This window comes from Ochlerotatus camptorhynchus, unplaced genomic scaffold (assembly GCF_037179485.1).
Source record: "Ochlerotatus camptorhynchus isolate MF236.1 unplaced genomic scaffold, CSIRO-AGI_Acam_v1.1 ptg000285l, whole genome shotgun sequence".
Classification (NCBI taxonomy): Eukaryota; Metazoa; Arthropoda; class Insecta; order Diptera; family Culicidae; genus Ochlerotatus; species Ochlerotatus camptorhynchus.
In genome coordinates this window covers 459,952-472,134 of record NW_027040774.1, presented here as the reverse complement: position 1 = coordinate 472,134, position 12,183 = coordinate 459,952, and positions in this window count along the sequence as shown.

Sequence of the window (12,183 nt, the reverse complement as noted above, 5' to 3'; positions counted from 1 at the left end):
ATAACGGCAATATGCACTCTCAAAAAGTTAAATAGCTCGTCTTCATTATCTTTAGGAGATCGAGCATTCCAATTTAAAATGTTTAAAGCTTTAAAATCCATTACTGAATTTTAAAGTCATGACAATATTATTAGCAAATTTTACTCCAGTTTGAATAGCATCAAACATGGAGTTAGATTTAAGCATATCAGAAATCATGTCAATTAATGAATTCTGTAAAAATTCCATTTTAGGAGCAGTAATGGAATTTGTACCTGGTCGGAAACGTGGAGCGTTTCCTACCTGACGGTTAGAACGAGATTGTAGGATCGCTTTGCGAGTCTTACATTCCCAAAAATTGGATTTGTGGTTTTCACCACAGTTTGAACATTTAAATTTCTTAGGATCTTCCTTCATAGGACAGTCGTCCTTTGCGTGAGAGGAATCACCACAATTCATGCATTTAGCTGGCATGTAGCAATTTTTAGTTCCGTGACCCCATCCCTGGCACTTACGGCACTGAGTGAGGTTTTGGAAATTTCCTCCAGTCTTCCTGAAGTGTTCCCACTTCACTCGGACATGGAGCATAAGGCTAGCTTTTTCTAAGGCCTTAAGGTTGTTTAGTTCACTAGACTTGAAGTGAACTAAATAAAAATCATTAGAAATCCCGTTGCGCGAATCGCCAGGACGGGATTTCATTTTCATTTTGATTACTTGGAGTGGTACAACTCCAAGTAATTTTGCCAGTTCATCTTTGATCTGATCCAGGGATTCACCACTGGGCAGTCCTTTCATGACAACCTTGAACACACGTTCAGTTTTGGTGTCGTAAGTAAAAAATTTGTGCTTCTTCTCAGTAAGATACTTGAGAAGACATTTAAATCCGTCCAAGGTTTCAGCCAATACACGGCATTCACCCCGACGTCCAATTTGTAGTTAAAACTTAACTTTCACGAAATTCAAAAGTTCCATGCGAAGAGCATGGAAATCAGAAGTGGTTATCACAATAGGGGGAATCTTTTCCTTCTTGGCATTAAGCCGGGAAAGTTTACTAGAATTTTTCTTGGATGATGGATCATTCTCATCATCCGTGAGCAAATCAAATTGATTACTCAAATTAATTTCTTCAGAAGGGGGGTCAAGAGTTTGCCCCTTTCTTTTGCGTTTAGGTGCCATGGTGGCAGTAAATTTTTATCCAAATCGACTTCCAAGCAGATTACTATAAGAATCTGAAGGATCGAAGAGGAATTTTCCAAATCGATATCTAAGAAGGATTACCTCGGGTAGGGTCCAAACAAGGATCGAAGAGGAATAAGAGTTGAACAAGGTAGAAATTTTTTTACAGGTTGAGCACTGAAAAGTGCTGTTTAAATTTGTTGTAGCTTTAGGTAGTAGTAACACTTCCTTAAGCAAAAAGCAAATAGATCCGCACGGCGAGAGAGCACGATGCGGACTGATTTGTAGATAGTTAGTTAATGTTTATTGTCTATGTACTATATGTTTCTCTATTTTAATAAAAATTGTTGTTATTACTTTTCGATTCTTTAAATATTTTTTCTCGGTGCACTATTCTATGCTACATAAATACTGGAAGTGGAAAATATAAGTCGCCATCAAAACACGTACATATCTGAGTTTGTTATCCAATGGATCTACTATATGGACTGCGTGTTTTAATAATAATAACAACACAGTCAATTCAGCATGAAAAGAGTGGTATTATAGTTTCAATCTCTTATCAACAGGTTTGAAATGCCTAAACTATGCTAATTGATTCACCACTCAATTAAATCAAACTACTTGTTAAACTTCAGTGGTAACGTGCGCCAGGCACCCTCTTCACTTGCTCTGTAAGGTGTGAAGCATACTGGTAGGCGTATGACTCGTTGTTTGTTGGATTTTAAATCTGCTCAAGTCATGCTCTTCGTCGAGTCTTCGATTTTTGCAGGTTTTTATAAAGTAGTTAATAATCGAACAACCGATTTATGCCTGACTCCCAATGAGCTCTGTTGAATTGTATTACAATTTGATTGTTACTTCCGAGAGATGTGATTTTTTCAATGCTTTCATGTAAAATTAAAGTTTTATTGCCGAATGTTTCAACTCAGACTGGAATATGAATAAATTGTACTGCAAATTGAAGGAACGCTGATATATTAAAACAATCTCATCGATAATCTTAAAGCAATAATTTTTAGGCACGTCATGCTTATAAAAAAAATCTTTAATGGAAATTGCTGTGAATTAAATTAGTCATCGATTAGCTACTACAAGTTCACATATCATCAGTTGAAAATTGGAGACAGGCAAATATCAATATCAAATTCAAATTTTTCCATTCCAGGTAACATCCAGAGCCAGTGACCTTTACCTTTTCAAGTTTACTTATTTTCAGGGCCTGTCCTGAAAGTTTGACGTTCCATGCAAATGCACATTCGTGTCATTTGAAATCAATTATTCCTGAAACTTTTATTAGGCAATGCTGCCAATGCACAGTGAGGCAGGAATGAAGTCAAGCAGGAACAAAATAATAACATTCAGCGATTACATTAAATTGAGTTCACGTCTTCTGCAAAATTTCTTGACTTAGTTAGAACCAGGCGTTGGAACGATTGACGATTTTCACTACACTCGCTTCGTTGTCGTCATCTCATTTACACAACACAAACGGTAGAACACCATTCGAGCAAAAAGAAAATTATCAAATACCTATCATATTCGTTCTAATTCCTCAATTTGGTGAAAATTAAACCATTCTTGATCAGAAATGTTATTACTAGGACGTCGTTGCTTGCTATTTTCAGAATTCAGACAAGCACAAATTGCAGCTCTTATTATGAGAAAAACTAAAATACGTACATTCGTGACAGAGCCTGTCATATGACACTTTCGTTTGGTACTATAATTTGATAGTTTGTTTTGCAAGTGTCGGAAGCAAAGACAGTCGATTATCACAGAAAATGCGTCGATGTTTAGAACTATTATTTGGTGGATAAAAATAGTGCATTGTTTTTGCGGCAAAGATGGCGCAGCGATACCAATTTTTATTTTCCGCATGCTAGAGATTTACTGCCTTGGGCAAAGTTGTAGAACGTAAAATTTTTCGAAGAAGTACTGAAGCTGTTAATAAGTAATGATAAAAGCTGTACATTTTCAATCAACAGGGATGTACGATGATTTGTAAAATTTGTCTAAAATTCACGTTTTCATTAAGTTCTATAAATTCGTACAAATTAATATTTTTATCATTTTTCGTCAATCAGTTTTGGTCCAGCCAATGTCTTCCAGAGTATTTAAAAATACATATCACATGAACATTAAAATGGACATCAAATTTTTTTTTTTGTAAAACCTTATAATTTGTTGCTTAGTTGTTAATAGCTAGATAAAATACAAAATTGTCCAATCCTATTGAGTTTTCATGGGTTTCAATTAGATAGCTAAAGTAAAGGCCTAATAATTTAATTATACAGTTTTTAGTTGTTTCATTACTGTTTCGGAAGTACGGATAAATCCATTCCTCCGGTTCTAATCTGGCTAACCTAGAATCGTGATGCAATAATTTTCTTCGTAGGAACCTCCAGATATCTCTGACATGTTGGCAACGGAAGAGCTTGTGTATCGTGGTTTCTAGCTCTCCCGGACATGATTCACAATAGGGGTTATCTACTACACCTCGTTGAAACAGCAACTCTTTATGCCTTATCTTCTTGTGCATTACCACAAACCAATTTGAGCGCTGCGATGATGTTAGAACTTTGTTGTGGAGATATTTGAAAACAGTTTTCCAGTCGCGTTGTACAGCCGATACAAATCCAGGATCCGGTTTCAGCGTCAGAAAGTGAAGATATAATCCTTGGGATGATGGGGTGTCTCTCAATTGATCCGGTAAGTGAGGCAGTTCCACCTTCAGTATAGTTACGTGGTTGAAAATTGCTGGTATTGTAGTGTTTGGATTCTCCAGGAAGCTGCTCAATAGTGGAAGTTGCTGTGCGAAATTCATCATCCGATTTACAAGCAGAGCTTTCGCTTTTGTTTCTGGACAATTTAGGTTTAGACCTCCTCTAGATTTTGGGAGAATTAGATTTGCAAAAGCTATTCTTTGCAAGGATTGGCCGTGCCAAATGAATTTCCCGATCTCTGCCTTTATTTTTGTAGCAAATCCCTTTGTGAGTGGTATATTTGAGGCCATATACCAGAGTTTTGAGTTTATGTATGTGTTCATCAAAATGATTTTCTGTAGCAGGTTCAGCTTCCTCGGGTGGTGAAACCAGAGTCGGGTTCGAAGTCCGTTGAGAACGGACTGCCAGTTTAGTTTCTGTGCTTGTTTAATATTTTCTCCGTAGCGTACACCGAGAATGTTAACAAAGTTTTCAATATTTAACCATTCCGTGTCTGAGGTGAGGTTGACGTTTCCAATTATAACTGCTACAGTTTTCTGTTTATTTAATATAGACCCAGAAAATAATCCAAACTCATTGAAGACATTTACCACTTGAACTACTACTTGTTCATTGTCCAGAAACATGGAGATGTCGTCTGCATAGGCGTTAATCACAGAACTAGGAAATCTTTGTGAGAGTGCATCTAGCAGCGGTTGCAGGTATACAACAAAAAGGTGCATTGAAAGCGGGTCACCTTGTCGTACTGAACGATTGATTTTAAATTCCGGTGTCAAATGACCGTTGACCAAAATTTTTGAGAACGATTGATTCCAAATCGTGACGAGTAGGTTTACAAAACTGGGGTTGAAATTCATTCGATTCAAAGTTAGCTTCAAGAATTGATGATTTACGCGATCAAATGCATGATCTAGATCAAAAGACACTAACAGTGCGCTTCTACGAAAAAATTTTAATTGACAAATTTTATCGTAGATACTATTTGTTGCTTCAAAAATAGATTTTCCTCCGTTTGAGCATTTCTGGTTGTCTGACAATACTAGCGGAAGCAAACAATTCATCCTTTGTTTGAGGATTCTAGCTAAGATTTTATAATCGAAGTTTAAGAGTGAAATTGGCCGATACCCCTTTTCACTTTTGTCATTTCCTTTCTTTTTAACTAGCACCAAGATTCCATCATAGAATTGTTTTGTCGCACTCCCTTGTAATGCATCATTGACTCAAATAGACAATTATTCCTCAAAATATCTCAGAGGTATATTAACATATATTGGAGATATTTGTAATTGAGTCAACAAATATATTTTATTCAAACAATCATATGGTGGTCAAGTTTACATCCTCCCAATCCCCACTTTTTTCGATGTGTGTTGAGGTCACCGACAAGTGTGACAAATTATAACGAATTTGGTTACGATCTGGATCTGCATAACTAATTAAAAATTTATATGGGTTAATATGTGGGGAACGAAACAATGCTATTCAGCTGCATGCAAAAATTATTAAAAATTATCAATTTTTACCAAACCCGCCAAACCAAACCACCAATCGGAACACTTTGGTGATTAGAATTGAAGAATTATAATAATGATAATAATAATAAAGAGCTGCCACATGAACAAAGTCCAACGAAGTATTAAATAACATGAAAAGATTCGCCAAGTGCTTTGACATGATAAATGATAGTATTTAGATCCTGGGAAGACGAGTTATTTTCGAACTTTTGTGAGGATTAGTGCAGATGGTTATTATTTAATTATCGTTTTATTTTCGTTGGATTCCAAGAACGTGGTATTTGGTTGATCCAACCAGCATTTTTTACCTTCCCATTCAAAGCAGTTCAGCGGAGGGTGGTGTTGCGTGACACGTTTCATGCATCATGCGATGTGCTGAAAATATGCAGTAATGAATCGCGACTTTTTGACCAGGTTTCTATTGCGAAAGAGCCCTTACCTCCCGCAGCCGTTGAATGTTTCGTCCGGAAGCGTTTTATCAAATTCTAAGAATCTGGAAATATGCGCAATCACTGTCGGAAGGGAAGTAAAGCCGTTGGTCCCGGCCCATGTGTGTTGAATGGGTGCGATATCCTACGCAGGTGTTGAAGCTGCCTTCCTGCACATTCGATTGCCGTCAATGGATGGCAATCGATGTCCGTCGGTGATTGGCACTAGATTGTGGAACAGACACCGACGTTAAATAAAGGAAAGAAGAAGACTGTCGGGATCTATGGCACAACAATATTGATAGCTGTTGATCCTACAGCACTCATGAGCTATGTCCGAAAAACTTTTAAGCCACTTAATTTGGCGAAGAAGGATACCCGGAACCACTACTGTTTGCGTCGTTAGATATGGTATTTACTGTACCTTGTAAGATAATTACGTGTTACCACCGCTGCACGTTGTGGATGCCAATCAAGCACGCAGAACATGTTATTCGACGGTGCTTACATAAAATCTACATGAGCTTGCGACGACGGTAACACGCCCACATGATACCCGAACATCTATATCGGAACCGGGAGTGTAAGTCGTGTCTGCGAGGTTCTATGTTCATTTTTGTTAGAATCGAATAATATGATTTTTTAATAAGTAGCACAATATTTCTCTAAGCACAACAAAACGACAACCGAAACGATGAGGAGCTAAGATCTAAGCGAAAAGATGAGGAAAAACATGTTGCTTAGTGAAGAAAAATTACAGTGTGCGACAATCTCAACATGTAACAAACAATTTGACAGACTACTTTGTCTGACAAAGTGTATTGACGAAGCAAAGCAACGCACGTCGTATCGCATCAGATTTTGTCGGTCTGCATTTCAATACGCTTTCCGTCAATGAGAATCGAGAAATGGTGCCCTTCAGCTGTCACGTGATATTGATGAAATAATGGTTTCAATGCTTTTGGACGGAATTGAAACTCGTAGGAGGAATTTGGAATCAAGAAGCAGTGTTAACTATAGCTGATATCACGAAATATAGAATGTTTTGTTCATATCCGTTCGAAAGAGCAGGCGTCAGGCGTGGACAATATAACTATCCGGATAGACCAATCCAGTGGATAAACGGAGTAGGGGAAATATATGTAATGTCGGCCTAAATGTCCCTAACTTGGGCCCATACATAAATTCAGCAATCGACTAAATTTTCAATAGCGACTAAAAATATCCATTAGTACCATCCCAATGACGCGTTCATCTAGACAAAATTTATAAATAGCAGTTTTTTAGCGATGGGCCCAATCTTAGATCCATAGTCTAACATTAGAACCATTTCCCCTATATCCCTATCCACATTTTTTTCCCTCCGGATAAAATCCAAGTTAAAATTATCCGGATCATTTTAACTTGGATGTTATCCATTATTTTACTATCCGGATAAACTCCGAACAGGTTATGTTTAGATTGATATCAAATATTTACTCATAAATTTGAATATTTTTTGGAATCGGAGTGATGTCTAGAGGCTGGAAACTGATATCCGACGCCATTTTGAAAACAAGATGGTGGCTTCCGGTTTCATTAAAAGTGAGAAATACTGTCAAATACCCAACAATAGGGTATTTTTGGAATCGGGATGACGTCTCGAGACCGGAAACCGATACTCGAGGCCATTTTGAAATCCAAGATTGCTGCTCCCGATATCAGAAAAAGTGGGAAATACTGTCAAATACACATCAATTTTGGTATTTTTGGAATTGGGATGTTATTTAGAGGCTGAAAATCGATATCCGACGAAATTTTGAAATCCAAGAGGGTGGCTCCCGATTTAAGTAGGAAATACTGTCAAATATCCATCAATAATAGGTATTTTTGGAATCGGGATGACGTATAAAAGCTGGAAATCGATGTCTGACGCCATTTTGAAATCCAACATGGGAACTTCCGATTTCTGAAAAGTGGGAAATATTTCCTGTCAAATACCCATCAATTTGGGTATTTTTGGGGTTGGAGTAACGTCTAGAGAATGAAAATTGATATACGACGCCATCTTTTAATCCAAGATGGCGACTTGTGATTACCAAAAAAGTGGGAAACACTGTCATATACCCATCAATATGATTTTTTTTATAAATCCCAGTGACGTCTAGAGGCCAGAAACCGATGTCCGACGTCATTTTGAAATATGAATTCCGAAAACAAAATGTGAAATACTGTAAAATACCCATCAATGGAATTTTTGGAGTTGGAGTGATATATATAGGCCGGAAATAGATGTCCGAAGCCATCTTGAAATTCAAAATAGCGGCTTCCGGTTTCAGAAGAAGTGTCAAATACCCTACAAATGGCGTCCAATATCGATTTTCAGCATCTACGTGTCGTCCATCTTTCGAAAATACCCATGTTGATGGGTAGTTGACACGTTTTCTGAAACCCGATGTCCGCTATTCTGGATTCCGAAATGGCGTCAGATATCGATTTTTAGCATCATGCGTTGTCCCCGTACCAAAAATACCCATATTATAGGGTGTTTGACACTTTTTCTGAAACCCGATGACAGCCGCCTTCACAGCAAAAAAATAATTTTGATATCACGTTAAAGTGGATGCACTACAATCATGTCGAAAATATGGTGTAATATTACTTGCTAAAAAGGACAAAATTATCATTAATACAATGCATGAACTGACATTACGCTGCTTTTACTGCATTTGTTTATTTATGTGGTCATAAAAATTACATGAAATTTTCGACATGATTGTAGTGCATCCACTTTGATGTGATATCAAAATTATTTTTTTGCTGTGTTGGATAAGCGGCGCCGGTGGTGTAGTGGTAAGCGTGATTGCCTCTCACCCCAGCAGCCCTGGGTTCAATCCCAGTCGGGATTTTCTGAGGCATAAAATCACTGATCACGTCTTCCTTCGGAAGGGAAGTAAATCCGGTTCATGAGTTGATGGGTCGAAAAGTAGAGTCCAGCTGTGGAAGCTGCCTCCCTGGCATCGGTAGCATTGGTACTCAGTACGGAATACAAGTCCGACGGAGCACAAATCAAGAAAAAAAATATTTATATATATATAAACTGTTCGAAGTTTTAAAATTATCTTGATAGAGATAAAGATAATATCCAATGATAAATTGGATAATGGATAATGGATAGGGACAATTTGGATGCCTGCTCATGATCAGCGTCCGGTGGCATTATACACAGAAACTCCCACGCACACCCTCTGCACGATATGATCAAGACTTCTTCCATATCACCTTTACTCTCGCACCGCTCAAACACTGCCATGATTGAATGTGTTTTCGGTATCCTTTCTTCTTGGAACACACCACACTCGCGTAGGCAAATAACTACACACTTGGAAATAACTAATTTTACCCGTGACGGAATCCATCTTTGACATAAAGGATCGGACGTAAACAAATATTTCATGTAAAATTGTAATTTAAATGCTCTGAGAATGAAAAGTTCGTTACTCGACGAAAAGTACGTTACATTGCGTTGAATTTCGCGTCTGTTATGACTCATTTGTATGTCAAAATTGACGCTCGTATATGTCAGTATCTGAGAACCTAAATTTCCATGATTTTTTCTAAGTCGCATCAAACAATATATCAACCGCGAGCAAGGTCATACCGTATCACAAAATATGATATGAAAGCAGCAGAAAAGTACTATTGCTGCAGCCAATTCCGAAACAAAATGTTTGCAAAATCCAAATCAATCAGATTGAATTAAACTACAGCGCACTGGGTACGGAGCTAATGACATCCGATCACCGGTTAACAATATCACATTAAAAGCTCACTCGAGAACAAATCGTATGCGATAAACTAATTTAATATAATTATCAGAACACGCGTGCGTTCTGCTCGGCTGCCCTCACATTAACTATTACCTCTTCAACTCATTCCATATATATTGATTGCCGGAGTCGGTAAAAACTGCTGAGATTTCAGTAATTAACCCAGTAGTTTTCATTTAACTGAAACTCCGTAAATCGTACAATCTCTGAAATGTCAAAAATTACCGTTTCAGTTAGTAAAATATAGCCGGCGCCGGTGGTGTAGTGGTAAGCGTGACTGCTTTCTAACACCCCAATGGGTCTGGGTTCAATCCCAGCCGAGGTCGGTGGGATTTTTCTGAGGCATAAAAATCTCTGGTCACGTCTTCCTTCGGAAGGGAAGTAAAGCCGTTGGTCCCGGCCCATGTGTGTTGAGTGGGTGCGATATCCTACGCAGGTGTGGAAGCTGCCTTCCTGCACATTCGATTGCAGTCAATGGATGGCAATCGATGTCCGTCGGTGATTGGCACTAGATTGCGGAACAGAGACCGACGTTAAATAAAGGAAAAAGAAGTTAGTAAAATAATTGCTGTCTTTTTCAGTAATGTGTTTAAAGTTTTTACCGAGTTTTTCAGCGTTTTATTTCAGTTTTTTGACAAAACATAAATTAACTGCTATTTAATAATGATTTTCAAAGTGAATTAGTCAAAGTTGAGCGGTGACTGCTACCTGTTGATTCAACCGGCTGGTGGCTCTCGGTGTGCCGGATTGCGTGCCTAAGTCGGAAGATCTACATGAGGCAATTTTATTGGATGTTTTTGCTCAATCAGTGAATCATCTGGAAGTCGATGCAGAAGTGCATAAACTGCCCAATCCCGTGGCCGTTTCTGCACTTCTGCATTGGCTTCCAAATGTTTCATTGATTTTCACAATGGTTTATTGTTTTCACAAAGAGCTTTCCATCGTCAAGTGCGTGAAGTGAATCGGAAGAGGATGACGCAAGTAATTTGATTTGCTTGTGTGATCAACTGATTACTGAGTTTTATGTATTCACCGTAAAGCTATTATTATACGGTAAACTCAGTACTTGATTTTACCATACATAGTAGTTTGTCGCAAAATCTACTGACCATCAGTAGTTCTATTGAGAATAGCTGAATGGTCGATAATTTGTGTGATTTACAGTTTGAAAACTGTAAAAAAATTACCGACCATGTAAACCGTGATTAAGTCTTCTTCTTTTCCTTTATTTAACGTCGGTCTCTGTTCCGCAATCTAGTGCCAATCACCGACGGACATCGATTGCCATCCATTGACGGCAACCGAATGTGCAGGAAGGCAGCTTTCACACCTGCGTAGGATATCGCACCCATTCAACACACATGGGCCGGGACCAACGGCTCTACGTGACCAGAGATTTTTATGCCTCAGAAAAATCTCACCGACCTCGGCTGGGATTGAACCCAGACCCATTGGGGTGTTAGAAAGCAGTCACGCTTACCACTACACCACCGGCGCCGGCTACCGTGATTAAGTGTATATAATATATACAGGGTATTTGGTTGTGGGTTTAATATATTTTTAGGATAGATAGGACTCCTAATGTTATGAAAAATCCCCATGAAACATAAGGTCGGAAAGGACTGCTAAGTGAGTTATTCAACATTTTATGTTATTTTTTTCTAATCAAATTTTCAGAGTTTTTACGACATTGTGGATTTGGCAATATTTGCAATTTTCGCGAATTCGGCGCAGATCTGTTATCAGACTTATTATGGCGCAAATTTTTTGGGGATTTGTTGCGGATTTGCTGTGAAGTTCGCGCAGATTATTTCATATTTCTCGTAGCTACCCTTAATTTTAAAACGAAACGCATCAACAAAGGATGTAATGTGTCCCGGGCTTAACCTGCCATGCCATGTCATGTTGGGTGTATCACTCAAGCAAGATAAAAATTTATTTTGCTCACGATGATTGCAAACAAACGTCCGATGTCATGCCTTCGCTTAATGAATGTTCTGGAAATAATGTCCTTAATGTCGGCCTAAGTGTCCCTACATACATTTGGAAAGAAAGCATTTTTTGACGATGGGCCCAGTGCTTTAAAACCTCGATAAAACTAGCAATGTTCCTTGGGATATGCCAACACTAAAGGCATTTCCGCTATGTGTTCAATATTCGATTGGCTTCAAACTAAAAAGTTATAAGTAACTTTTTTCTGAAAGTATTATCTCCTAACGGTTTAAAAGATGCTAGAGAGGGTTGAGTGACACTCAGATGCAAACAAGCTGGTCAAAATAAGAAAAAAAAAACTTTTGTTGCGGTGTTCTTTGTTTTTTTTGTTGTATACTGAAACATATGGAGCACATTGTGGCAGCGGTCGAAATATGTTAAATGATGTATAAAAATGTTGAGTTGAACACTTCACATGGAAATAATTTAGAGCTATATTTGGTTTTAAAACCAACTATTTAGGAACAGCCCGTATGATCATTAGTCAATGTTTCTCAGAAAATGTGTTCCTTGTCTTCAATGCCAACTACTTGATGGATAATGGTCTCAATATTTCAAT